Source organism: Elephantulus edwardii, unplaced genomic scaffold (genome assembly GCF_000299155.1).
Source record: "Elephantulus edwardii isolate Elephantulus edwardi_28Jun2011 unplaced genomic scaffold, EleEdw1.0 scaffold00116, whole genome shotgun sequence".
NCBI classification, from domain to species: domain Eukaryota; kingdom Metazoa; phylum Chordata; class Mammalia; order Macroscelidea; family Macroscelididae; genus Elephantulus; species Elephantulus edwardii.
This window is the reverse complement of record NW_006399866.1, coordinates 6,021,518-6,035,206: the sequence shown is the minus strand read 5'-3', so window position 1 is coordinate 6,035,206 and position 13,689 is coordinate 6,021,518. Positions and strand designations below refer to the sequence as shown.

Genomic DNA, 13,689 nt, shown 5'->3' with positions numbered 1-13,689 from the left:
TATACCAAATCCAAGGCAACCAAAATATGAATTTGAGTCTATCCCACCTGAATTTCAGAACCATCTCAGGAACAGGTTTGAGGCTTTGAACACTAATGAGTGAAGGCCAGATGAGTTGTGGGAGGATATCAAGGGTATCATCCAGGAAGAGTGCAAATGGTCATAGCAAAGTCATAGATGATATCCTCCCATAATTCGTCTAGTCTTCAGCCATTAGTGTTCAGTGCAACACATCTATTCTTGAGACAGTTTTAAATTCAGTTGAGATAGGCTCAGGGTTGTGTTTTTGTTCTCATGGACTTATTTTAATTTTCTTAGTGTCAGCTTGAACTTCCATATGAGTAGTTGATGGTCTGTTCCAGTCAGCCCCTGACCTTGTTTTGACTGCTGATAGTGAACTGTGCCAACTTTTCCTTTACAGATATAATCAGTCTGATTTCTGTATAATCCTTCAGGTGAGATCCATGTGCATAATCACCATTTTTTTTAAAGTATTTATAATGACTAAGTCATGGATTTTGCCATCTCCAGCATAATTTCTGCTCCAAAACACTCTATTTTCCAACTACCATTCCTTTTTTGTTTTCAACTTTTGCATTCCAGTCATAAATTATTACTAATTTGGCTTGATTGCATGTGTGACAAATTTCAGATTGCAAAAGATGGTAGTTGCTCTTAGGTGCCATCCAGATGACTGTTGTTATGTGTCATCAAATCTTCCCCAACTCAGTGACCCTGCTATTCAAACCTCAGTAGCTCTGAATCCTGCATTATCTTGAGTCAGCCTCACCATCTCTGACACACCTTCCCCCATTACCAAAGTCACTGTCAGTCTTTCTCATCCAGGGTCTTGTCTCCTGTGCTAACCCTCCTTTCAAGCATGATGTCCTTCTCCAAGGACTGGTTCCTCCTGGGAACATGCCCAAAGTGTGTGAGTGGAAGCTTCACAATTTGGCTGTTGTTGTGTACCATCGAATCGGATCCGACTCACATGAGAGGAGATTGCCCCTTCTTTTCCAGGGGAGCATCTGGTAAATTCAAACCATGTGCCTTTGGAAAGCTTCACAATTTTTGCCTCCAAAGAGCAACGTGGTTTTACTCTCTCCAGAACAGAACTGTTTATTCTCTTGTCGATCCTTGCTATGTTCAGTACTTACAGCACCACAACTCAAAGGCATCAATTCTTCTGTCATCCTTAGTTATTTTCTAGCTCTCTGATGCATAGCAAGTCATTGTTAAGACTATGGTTTGGATCACGTGCACCTTAGTCTCTAGACTGAGGCTGCCCCTTAGCACTCTGGAGAGGTCCCTGACAGTAGACTTCTCAGTGCAATTTGTCTTTTGATTTCTTGACTGTTAGTATCAAGAATGAGAAAAACTGGATAACTTATGTATACTGCATTGAAACAGATGAGGGAGAGAACAGTTTAAAAGCAATATATTATAGGGTATTAAGATTATCATAACAGTCTGGAATGAAGGTTGCAGAGTGGAGTATACTTGGGGTGGAGGAGGGGGTATGGGGGGGTTGTATACCAATGAAGGAATTCTTTTACTTTTCAAAGAGAAGAGCGAACCTGGGGCGTGGTGGGTTGGGGGGCAGGGGGAAAAGTGCAACAATGAATGTATGGAAATACAAAATCTCTGTAAATGTTCATTAAAATTAATAATAATAATAAAAGAATGTTGATTGTAGACCTGAGGAAGCTGAAATTGTTAACAACCTTAATCTCTTCTCCATCTTTGGTGGTGCTGCCCCTTGGCCTGGTGGTGAGAATCTTTTGTTTTCTTGATGTTGAGCTGTCTTCATGGGTTTTGTTGAGAAATCACAGTTTATCTTATTGGTTCTGCTTTTTACATAATTCTTAGTTTTTCCTGAGCTACTTTCAGGCATTCCTTTTCTTTCATTAATTTTGGAAAATTTGAGTCAGTGTGTCTTGGTGTTTTTCTTTCTGAGCCTGTTCCCTTTAAGGTTTGTTCAGTTTCTTGAGTGCATGCTTTCTCCATTTTCATAGTATTTGGACAATGTTCTTTCAGCAAATCTTAGTTGATTTTTTTGTTTTTAATCTTTCAACTTTCTTCCTTTTTCTCTGTTCCCTCCCTTTCTTTCTTTACTGGAATTTCCAGTCACATGTAAGTTTCTCCTCATCATGTTGTTTCTCATGATCCTTATGCTTTCTTCATTTATCTTCCTTTTTTTCTCTGATTATTCCTCTAACAGATAAGTATTTAAAGCTTTGTCCTCCAGCTCATTAAATCTGCTTTTCATTTTTTCAATTTTGCTCACTTGCCCTTTCAATATGCTACCTGTTTTTTAAATTTTAGTCTTAGTGTATTAATGTATTCAGTGTTATTTTTGTATTACTTTTTATTTTGCTTTCATTATTGATTTTAGATTTAATATTTCATTTTTTAAAATAATTGTTTTTATCTATATTTGCCTGTTTTTTTCCCTATGGCTTCTTCAAAATTTTTCCCAATCTTTCAAAGACACTTAACTGTGTTTCTTTTGAATGCCTTATTGGGATGTTGAAATAACATATCTCTGAAAAGTTTTCTGCTTCTGCATTTTGGTCACTTTTTTGTTTCATGTTATTTTGATTTTTTTGACAGATTTAATGTTATCTACTGCCTCCAGTGCATTGTGGCAACATTAACCTTATTTTCTCTTGCTGTATCTAGTTTAACTGTGTGACTATATTGCATCACTTGCTAGTTTGAGAACTATTGTTTGAACTCCTTATTTTCTGACTATTGTGATACAGAAAGGTGGTGTATGTTCTCTCTTATTTGTGTGGAGAAGTTCGGCTGGTGGGTTTTTTTTTTTTTTTTACAATTTCTAATTGGTTTTTACACAAGAATTCATTTACATTGTGTTTCACTCATATACATTGTGTTTCATATAATCCCTTATTTGCATTGTTTCATACAGTCATTCATATATATCATAATCAATTAACGTTACTCTATGCCTATTATTATACCATTTTCCTTTGTGATTATTAAAATTTATTTTAACAAATGTTTACAGAAAAGTTGAATTTTCATTCATTCAGTGCTGCATATTTTCTTTCCTATGCCCCAATTCACTTGAAAAAACAATTCATTAATTGTTGCACAATCTCCTCCCTCCCCCGCCCCCATCTGCCCTTCCCCAGTCCACTTTGCTGTGTACCTCTTAGGCTGTTGTCATACAAATAATATCTAATCATATATCTCTTTTAAACAGTTCTTTCTTTCATCTGTTCCAATGCAGTGTTCATTATTTATCCCCTTTTCCTAGTTTTCCTTCAAACCCTTCAAATCTGTTTTACAACAGTGTTGTTATGCAGTATTTATTCTTTTGTGACTGAGATATTTCACTCAGCGTAATGTCCTCCACAGTCACCCATGTTGTATAATATTTTATGAGTTTATTGTTTTTCAGTGCTGTGTAGTATTCTGTTGAATGAATATACCATAGTTTTTCTATCCATTTGTTCATGGGGACGTGTGTTGCTTCCATCTCTTTGCTGTTGTGAATAACACAGCAATAAATGGATGTGCATATATATCTTTGGATGGCAGCTCTCGTTTCTTTAGGGTATATTCCTAGTAGTGGAATTACTGAGTCAAATGGTATTTATATTTCCAACTTTTTGAGAAAGATAGTGGTTCCATATTGGTTGTACCATTTTACTCTCCCAGTAGCAGTGAATGAAGGGTTCTAATCTCTCCACAAACTTGCTAGCATTTGTTGTCTGCTTCATTGAACGTTGCTATTGTTACTAGGGAAACATGGTATCTCATAGTTGTTTTTATTTGCATTCTCTGTTAGCTAGGGATTTTGAATATCTCTTCATGTGTTTGTTTACCATCTGAATTTCTTCTTTGGTGAAATGTGTATTTGTATCCTTGTGCCCATTTTGCAATTCGGTTGTTTACTTCTTTCTTGTTGAGGTGCTGAGATACTCTATACATTTTAGATATTAGTCCCTTATTAGATATGTCATTACCAAATTTTCCCCCCAGTCTGTGGATTTCCTTTCTCCCTGTTGGGGAAGGTTTTTTGGGGTTTTTTTTTGTTTTCTTTTTTTAATGTACATAGGGGTTTGATCTTAGAAGGTCCCATTTGTTTATTTTATTTTATTCTCTCCGGTTACTCAAGATGCTTGAAAGACTGTTCATTTGTATTGTGGATTAGGGCTTCTAGAGTTCTTCCAAGATTCTATCTGCTGTTTATAGTTTTGGTTATACTCTGAGGTCTTTGATCCACTTCAAATTGTTTTTTGTGCATGGAGTGAGGTGTGGATCTTGCTTGAGTTTTCTACAGATAGTTTTCCAATTTTGCCAACACCAGTTGTTAACATGGTTTTCATTTCACAACTTAACTGATTTTGTCTCCTTGTCAAAAATCTGTTGACCATAGGTAGATGAGCTGATTTCTGGATTCTAAATTCTATTCCATTGATCTATGCATCTGTCGCTGTACCACCATGGCTATGTAGTAGAATTTGAGATCAGGGAGTGCCTCCTACCTTGTTTCTCTTTTTCAGGAGTGCTTTGCTTATTTGGGGTCACTTTCCATTCTAGATAAAATTGGAAATTGCCTTTTCCATCTTGTTGAAGAATAGAATTGGTATTTGTACTGGGATTTCGTTGAACTTGTAGAGTGCCTTTGGTAGAATTGTCATTTTTACAATATTGAGTCTTCCTATCCATGAGCATGGCATATTCTTCCATTTCTCCAGATCTCTTTTTTGTTTTCTGTAATGTTTTGTAATTTTCTTAGAATCGGTCTCTTGTGTCTGCAGTTAGATATACTCCCAAGTGTTTATTCTTGTGATGGGTATTGTTTTTCTTAGCTCCAGTTCTGTATTCTTTGTCAAGTGATTATTATATGTTGATCTTGTAGCCTGCCACTTTACTGAATTGATTAACTATGTCCAGTAGTTTTCTTTCTTGAGTTGTTAAGGTTTTCTAAGTATACTATCATATCATGTGCACTTAGAGATAATTTTACCTCCTCTTTGCCAATTTGGATACCTCTTAGTTCCTTCTCTTGCCTCATTGTTATCATTAAGACTTTCAATACAATTTTGAATAGGAGAGGTGATCGTGGGCATTCTTGCCTAGTTCCTGTTCTCAAAGAGAATGCCATTACATCTCTCTCCATTGAGAATTATGTTGTTTCTTGGTTTTGCCTATATACTTTTCACTTTCTATACTTTATGTACTTTATCACTATATACTTTTATGTTGAAGAAATTCCCCTCTATTCCTCTTTTGCTTAGTGTTTTAATCAGCAAAAGGTGTTGGATTTTGTCAAAGGCCTTCTCTGCATCAATTGACAGGATCATGTGGTTCTTGTTCTTTACTTTGTTAATGTGTTAAATTACATTGATTATTTTTCTTATGTTGAACCATCCTTGCATACCTGTTACAAAGCCCATTTGATCATGGTGATTTTTATTTTTTTAATGTACTGTTGGATTCTGTTGGCCAAGATTTTATTGAGGATTTTTGCGTCTGTGTTCATGAGAGATACTGGTTTGCCGTTTTCAGTTTTGATGGTGTCTTTACCTGATTTTGGTATCAAGGATATGTTTGCTATATAAAATGAGTCTGGGAGGATTCTACCTTTTGCTATTTTCTGAAATACTTTATGTAGAATTGGTGACAGTTCTTCTCTGAATGTTTGATAAAATTCACAAGTAAACCATTTGGTCCTGTTAATTATTTCTTTGGAATGGGTCTATTCAGGTGTTCTACTTTGGTCTGTGTCACTGGAGGAAGGTTGTGAGTTTCTAAGTATTTGTTCATTTCCTCTAGGGTTTCATGTTTGTTTGAATAGTGTTTCATAATATTCCATTGTAACATTGCCCCTTTCACTTATCATTTTTTTCTTCCCTTTTGATGTGTTTGCTTATTGCTAGAAATTGGCCTCTAATTACTGCCTTGGCTGTTATCCAGAGGTTTTGGTAAGATGTGTTTTCATTGTTATTTGTTTCAAGAAATATCTTTTTAAAATTTTTTTTTTCTATTACCCACTCATGTTCAAACAGGATGTTGTTCAGTTTCCAAATTTATGGTTTTCCCCTTCTTTTTCCTCTTGCTACTATTTCCTAATTTTTTAGCATTTTGGACTAAGAAACTGCTTTGTATTATTTCTAGGTTTTTTAATTTATTGATGCTTGCTTTGTGACCTAAAATATTATCTATTATGGAGAATGTTACACTATCTTTTCAAGTCCCCATTGAATCTTTCCTATTTTCTTTCCCTCCTCCCAATCTGCCCACTAGGCAGACAAAGTACATAGTCAGAGAGATAGCTAGAAGGAAGAGATAGCACTACTTGGAGGATGAACTGCTTCAAATATGGTAGTGGCATGTGTGTGGGGCAGAGATGCTCTATGAGTGGTGAGGACCCAGTCAGAGAGGAACTTTGTCTGTGTAGTCCACTATCTTACCCCGAAGTTCTATATTACATTATTATTGTATTTGTGTTTAGCAGTTATCTGTTAAGGCCTATTATTTTTCCGAGAGCTTTTGTAAATTGCCTGTAAATCTTAAGAATACAGCCTGGAGTGGATAAAATAGATGAATGGGAGCTTCTAAGAATCAAATCCCTTTCCACATCCAATAACTTCTCCACAGGGTAAAAATGGAAGCCACAGACTGGGAAAAAATATTTGTCAATGACATGTCTGATAAGGGACTTATATCTAGAATTTATGGAATACTTAGGCACCACAACAAGATAAACAACCCAGTTGCAAAATTGGCACAGGATATGAATAAACACTTCAGCAGAGAAGATATTCATATAGCCAACAATAAAGAACTCATGAAATACACAAAACGGGTGACCCTAGAGGACAGTATGTTGAGTGAAATATCTCAGTCACAAAAGGACAAATACTGCATAGTGCCACTGTCGTAAAGAAGGACTGACATTGGAGATGGGGGGAAACTAAGAAAAGATGGGATAAATAATGTATACTACATTGAAACAGATGAGGGAGAGAACTGTTTAGGAAGAATATATGATTAGGTATTACTGTCATGACAAGGGTCCAGAATGAAAGCTGTATAGTGGAGTAGATGGGCGTGGTGGGGGGGAGAGGGATTGTATAACAAAAGAATTTTCTTTTTTTTTGTTTACTTTTCAAAGAGAAAAGCTAACTGGACAGGAGTGGTGGGAAGGGAGGAAAGTGTGCAACAATGAATGAATGGAAATCCAAAGTCTCTCTAAACTTTCATTAAAATAAAAAAATGAAATAGAAATAAGAAACAAAAATATCTTCACAAGTAGACAAATAAACAACATTTAGATAAATGGAGAAAAAATTAAGATGTCAAAGATTTTTTGTATTTGAGAAAAGGTAGACAGGTTTTTTATTTCAAAAATTTGGGATTAACAAATTAACTAGCCAAAGTGATTACAATTTATATTGAGGAATATACTATTAACCACCAAACTACAAAACTAGGTTACACCTGATGTACTTTTCCCTTCTATTTTATGGTATTTGCTTTACCAAATGGAAGTAGCATTTATTTTTCACAGTAGTACAGGTAGTAAAAATATTAAAATATGTTGAAAAATATGTAAAGGGACTTAGTAATTGGTGGTGGGGTGTCAGAACTCTTCAAAATTTACCTTTTTCTAGCCATTGGGTCATGATCTCCAGCTACCTTAACTGTAGACACATAGTCTTGTAAATCATCAACAGTTGTGGGGTCAATATAAGAAAAAGTTTTCTACACTGTCAGAGACAGTGATAAAGAGACTGGAAACACTATGAAGATGGTGGTGGAGAGAGAGTAAAGACACTATGGCACTGCTTTGAGAAAAACTGGAGGAATGTTGGAGTTGATGCAATAGTGAAGGCTTTGTTTTCTGAGTGACTGAAGGAAAAGCTCACTTGTAACTGCTCTGAGATAACATTTGTTGGAATATTGAGGAAATCAGAGACTTCTCCCATTTGTGCTGCTGAACTGAAATCTGTACTTTCCTTAAGGGAGGAATTATGTCTTGTTAATCTAACTTGAAGCTGCTAGACTAAACCTAGACTTGCATTGGGCAATATTCTTTGCCTCCCCCACTCCCCAACCTATCTCCCTCATGAACCCCACAACTGAGAGTAAAGTCTGTGAGTCAAATTACAGTAAACATTGAACTTAATGATTGGTAGAAAAAGGTGCAGGAGCATGTGGGGTGGATATCTGACCATGTTGTTATTTATATGATACTATGAATATTTTCACTTGACATTTTCAGGTTTAACTACAATCACTGCGAACCCAAACAGGTGCACATAATTAGAAAGATAAGGCAGAGTTTCATAAATTCCTTTCAAAAGTAACATATTCTAGATACTCCAACATTAGATATAGTAACATGGTAGCCATGAAAATTATCATTACATAGAAATACATGGTTCTATCTCATGGCACCCTCGGTTGCTATTCCATGTTGAATGATGCCTTTGTATAACTTTAAAAAAGCTTTTTTTCTACACAATTTTATACATAAAGTAACTTTATACATAAAGGAAATTTTTACTCTGTCTATGATAAAATTGTTGTTGTAAGAAAGATGTATTATGATGGGAAAGTCTGCTGTTAGGGACCTCTCCAGAGTATCGAAGAGCAATGGTGTCACTCTGGAGACTAAGGTGCACTTGATTCTAGCCATGGTCTTTTCAGTCACTTGCTATACATCAGAAAGCTGGACAATGATTAGGGAGGACAGAAGGAGAATTGATGCCTTTGAGCTATGGTGCTGGAGAAGAGTATTGAATATACCATGGGCTGTGAAGAAAACAGACAGGTTCATCCTTGAGAGGGTTAAACCAGGCTGTTCCTTGGAGGCAAGTATTCTGAAGATTTGTCTGACATACTTTGTACTGTTGCAGGGAGTGACCAGTTCTTTGGAGAGGGACGTCATGCTTGGAAGAGTAGAGGGACATTGTAGAAGAGGAAGACCCTCTATGCGGTGGAATGATTCAATGACTGGAGTAGTGGGGGTGGGTGTGTCAGAGACAGTGAGACTGGCACAGAACAGAGCGGGGTTTAGGGCTGTTGTACACAGGGTTGCTATGAGTCATAGGCGACTCTATGGCACATAACAACAAGAAGATTTAACTATGAAAGTTGAGTAAACACAGCAATAAATATATAATAACAACAATAATAACCTAGCTATTTAAAAATACAACCAAAACAACCCTAAAGACTTGAGGGACCCCTGACCCCTGAAAAAAAGGGAAACACATTGATTTGAGTACTACATTTACTGCTGTTTCACCCTCCAACAATATAGTACCAAGTGATCAAAAGATAAGGACCAATTGCTGATAGGAATGCAAATTAGTACAGACACCTTTGGAAACAGTCATGGCATATATTAGGTGTCTTGGTGGTGCAGTGTAATACATATTGGATTGTCAACCAAAACATCAGCAGTCTGAATCCACCAGCTGCTTCACAACAGAAATACTAGCTAGTCACTCCCATAGACTTGCAGCCTCATATACCCAATGGAACATCAACATGACTCAGAATTGACTCCATGGCAGTGGGGTGGGTTTCAAGAGTTATTAAGCTGAACACTTTGTGATCGATCAATTCCACTTCTGGTTAATACACTCAAGAGAAACACGTGTTATATCCATCAGAAGACATGTTCAATATTTTGGCAGCAGTGTCCATGACAACCATAAACTGGAAACAACCAGAATATTTATCAACAATAATAATCAATTTGATAATTAATGCTAATGTTTAAACTTTATTAGGTTATAACTCTCATGGTTTAGTAGACATTAAATTGACTGGTTGTTCGTAATGAAATACAATATAATCACCTCCTTGATACCACCTTCTGTCATCACCTTATCTCGATAAGAAGAGTTTCCTTGAGAGTGTGGCCTATATCCAATATATCTGGGCATTCTCGCAAAGATAGTTGGCTTTCTCTCAATACTACATTCAAGTCTTCATCACCTCAACTTCAGTTCATGATCTATAAGCCAAAAGCCACCATCTAACATGCAGTTTTTGGACTACCATAGGAACATTTAGAGTTGTGCTGACCTGCAGATTTTGGGACTCCCACTGGGAGCTCTGGAACTGTGCTGTTAACCAAAAGGCACATAGTTCAAATTTACTAGTTGCTCTGAGAGAAGAAGATGGGCTCTCTCCTCCGGTGTAATTTACTGACTCCAAAGACTAACTGAAAGGTCAGCTGAGTCAGTTCCTACTCAATGGTGCACAATGACAATGAAGACCGTTGATCCATGGACTCCTACCACCTCATGAGTCAGCAGAAGCCTCCAGCCTGTCATATAATTCATGGATTTGGAACTTGTCAGCCTCCACAACTGTGTGAGTCATTTCTTTGAAATAAATATCTTTCTTCAGGCACACACATAGATTCCCATTTACTGTCCATAGGGTCGCTATGAGTTGGAGTCAACTACAGCACTTGACCACAACTTTCCTTGCCAAGACTGAGGAGGACTTGAAGCATTTGATGCAGAAGGTTAAGGACTGCACACAGTCTCCTATATGAATTGAAGCTCAACATCAAGAAAACAAAGATTCTTACCACTCTGCCAAATGGCAGCATCATTCATGATAGATGGAGAAGAAACTGAGATTGGTGAACAATTTCAAATTGTTTAGTTCCACAATCCACACTCTTGGTACGAGCAATCATGAAAACAAAAGTTGAATTGCACTGGAAAAATCTTGAGTGCTGAAGAGCAAGAATGTCGGTCTGGAAACTAAGGTGTGTCTGATGCTGTGCTATGCATCAGAGAGCTGGACAATGAATAAGGATGACAGAAGAATTGATGCCTTTGAGTTGTGGTGCTGGAGAAGAGTATTGAACACATTATGGACTGCCAAGAGAACCAGCAGGTTTGTTCTGGAGAGGGTGAAATCAAGTTTCTCCTTGGAGGCTAGGATTTTGAAGCTCTGCCGGACATACTTTGGCATTATATGGGATAGGTCCTTGGAGAAGGACATCATGCTTGGAAGGGCAGAGGGATGGTGCTAAAGAGGAATGCCCTGGATGAGACAGATTGACATGGTCTCTGGGGCAACAGGGGCAGATTTGTCAGAGATGGGGAGATTGGTTCAGGATAAGGCAACGTTCTGAGCTATTGTGCATAGGATTGCTAAGAGTCACAAGCGACTCTACAGCACATAACACAAACAACATATACATATAAACACACGTTATTGTTGTGTATTGTTGAGTGCGAACCGACTCATAGCTGATCTTCAGGGGATTTTTAGAGGCAGTAAATTCTACAAGAGAAGCTGTCCATCTTTTTCCCTCTGAGCAGCTGGTGGATTTGAACCATATAACTTTAGACTGGCAGAGCAACTTCTTACCACTAAGGCACCAGAGTGTTTCACTAAATTTGCTTCTCTCTAGTAAACCAAGCCTAAACCAAGTGGTATGGCTTTAAGAAGCCACAAAAAAGGTATCTATTTTATGCTTCCATTTACATAAAACTTCAAAAGTGACAAAACTACTTATGAGAGAAGTTTAAAAGTGATTATACTTGGAGTAGGCACTATGACTTCAAATGAGTTTTAAGGTAGGGGGCTGAGGTGCTGCCATGTTTTAATCCTGATTTAGATGATGGTTATACATCTTGTAGTCTTTTTTTTTCCTTAATTTTGAAACTTTTTTTTTATTATTGGTATTTTTATGCAGCATATATATATTTTTTTCACTGCCTGGAATGTCTTTTATTTCACACGGTGAAGGTGGAACGTGATCCACAGGGCATCGTAGCTGAAGAGGGCAAGGCAGCAGGAGAAGGGAGGGTTGGGACAGCTCTCTGGAGTGCGGTCAGATCTGGGACTGGTGGGAATGCGGGTGCCCTTCACGGCTGGGGTCTGACGCAGACAGCATGCGTGTTCCAAACTAGCCACTTTGCCTGAACACAGAGGTGCACACCCAGCCATGCGTATGACAAAATAAAAGGACCCATTTTCACAGAAGGGATGGCGGCAGGGGAAGGACTCCCGGACAGCCACCAGCCACGCCAGACTAAGTGCCGTGGTTTCCACATTTAATTCTTTTAATATTCTGTAAAAGGTAACAAAATATACAGAACAAAACTTTCCCTTTTAAAGCTAATGTTACAAATCCGTATTATCACTTATATATAAATACTATATTCTATTGCTGATCATTAATTAGGTGAAGAAGTCCGACAGTGTGTCCCTCTAAATGTTAAAGCAAAACAAAGTAAAAATAGTTTAATAAGCATGAGTGTCCGCCTCGCTCGCTTGCTCTGCGTGAGCGCTGTGGGATTTGGTCGGCTGACTGTACCGGAGGGAGGAAATGTGTGTGTGTGTGTGTGTGTGTGTGTGTGTGTGTGTGTGTGTGTTAGACTCAGTTTGCACCCCTCAAAAAAGACCCCCCAAAAAACCCCAAACATGCAAAGATGTGTGTGTGTGTGTTAGACTCAGTTTGCACCCCTCAAAAAAGACCCCCAAAAAAACCCCAAACATGCAAAGATGGATTATTCCTAGAAATCAAGACCAAGATCAATTATCTAACTTCAAACACAGAAGAAAGTATGGCACAGAAATGAGCCACGGGTGGGTTTTAATTGTACTGACACCTGCCGTAGGTGCGAGTGTGAAAACTCCTCTCCCGACTTTTCTAGGCATCGTTCCCTAAACTCCAATCAGTCCTGCTCCAAGCACAAAACAGGAAGTGGCCGTGTGATCCTAACAGAACACCTGTTTGGCACTATGATACAATTGGGTAACAGTCCAGAAGCCCTCCGGCCCCCAGACGCTCCCACTGAAGTGAACTACTCACGCTGGAAAGAAAACTGGAATATGATGAGGGGTGCTAGCCGGCAAATCCCAGGAGCACGTGCTCAGGGGACAGTCCTGCCTCAGCCGTGCCTACATGGCCTCGAACTCGTCGATCCTCTGCTTGGTGTTGCCCTGCCGGATCTGCCGCAGGGTCTTGTACTTGTCACGCCCCTGCCGCATGTTCTCATTGTGGATGATGTCGTTGTGGGTCCTCTTGTTCTCGTCCCGGGCCTGGGACAGCTCATTGGTCAGGGTCCTCAGCTGCCGCTGCACGCGCTCGTTCTTCTCGGCCTCCATGATGCGCTTCTCGTTGCAGTCATCCATGATGCCCTCACTGGAGAGCTCGGCGCTGTAGCCCGTGTACTCGCTGCCCTTCTCCTGCATGTTCTCCTGGACGTGGAAGTTCACTGGCTCGTACAACGGGGGCGGCGGTGGGGGCGCCGTCATCACCAGGTGCAGTTCCTCCTTGGTCTTCACCAGGCCATCCTGGGCCTCTTTGGCCCGGTGCTACCACTCTTCCACTTCGTCCTCCTTGCGCCGCCGGGCCTCTTCAAGAAGGGCAATCTTGGCTGTGTACTCGGCCAGCTCTGCAGCCAGCTGCTCCTGGCTCTTTATCTGATCCACCGCCTGGCACTCCAGCTCCTCCTTGGGCCCGCATTGCGGCCATGCAGTCGGCCTCCAGGCGCTCCGCCTCCTCCTGGACCTGCTTCCTCTCCTCCTCCAGCTGCAGGGCCCTCTGGATCTGGTCGGAGAGTTCTTTCTCGGCCTTCTTGGTCTTCTGCTCGTAGTCCTGCAGCCTCTGCATCAGCTCCTCCTTCTCCCGCATCATCTGCTCCTTCTCTCTCTCCACTG

General features: G+C 39.3%; 1 protein-coding gene and 1 pseudogene across 1 annotated transcript in view; one reads left to right on the top strand and one right to left on the bottom strand.

The window, feature by feature from the left end:
• The window catches only part of RALGPS1 (Ral GEF with PH domain and SH3 binding motif 1), a 460,947-nt gene that overhangs the window by 78,867 nt on the left and 368,391 nt on the right, over positions 1-13,689 (top strand). The window lies entirely within an intron of this gene.
• The window catches only part of LOC102863937, a 1,793-nt pseudogene continuing 1,031 nt past the window's right edge, over positions 12,928-13,689 (bottom strand).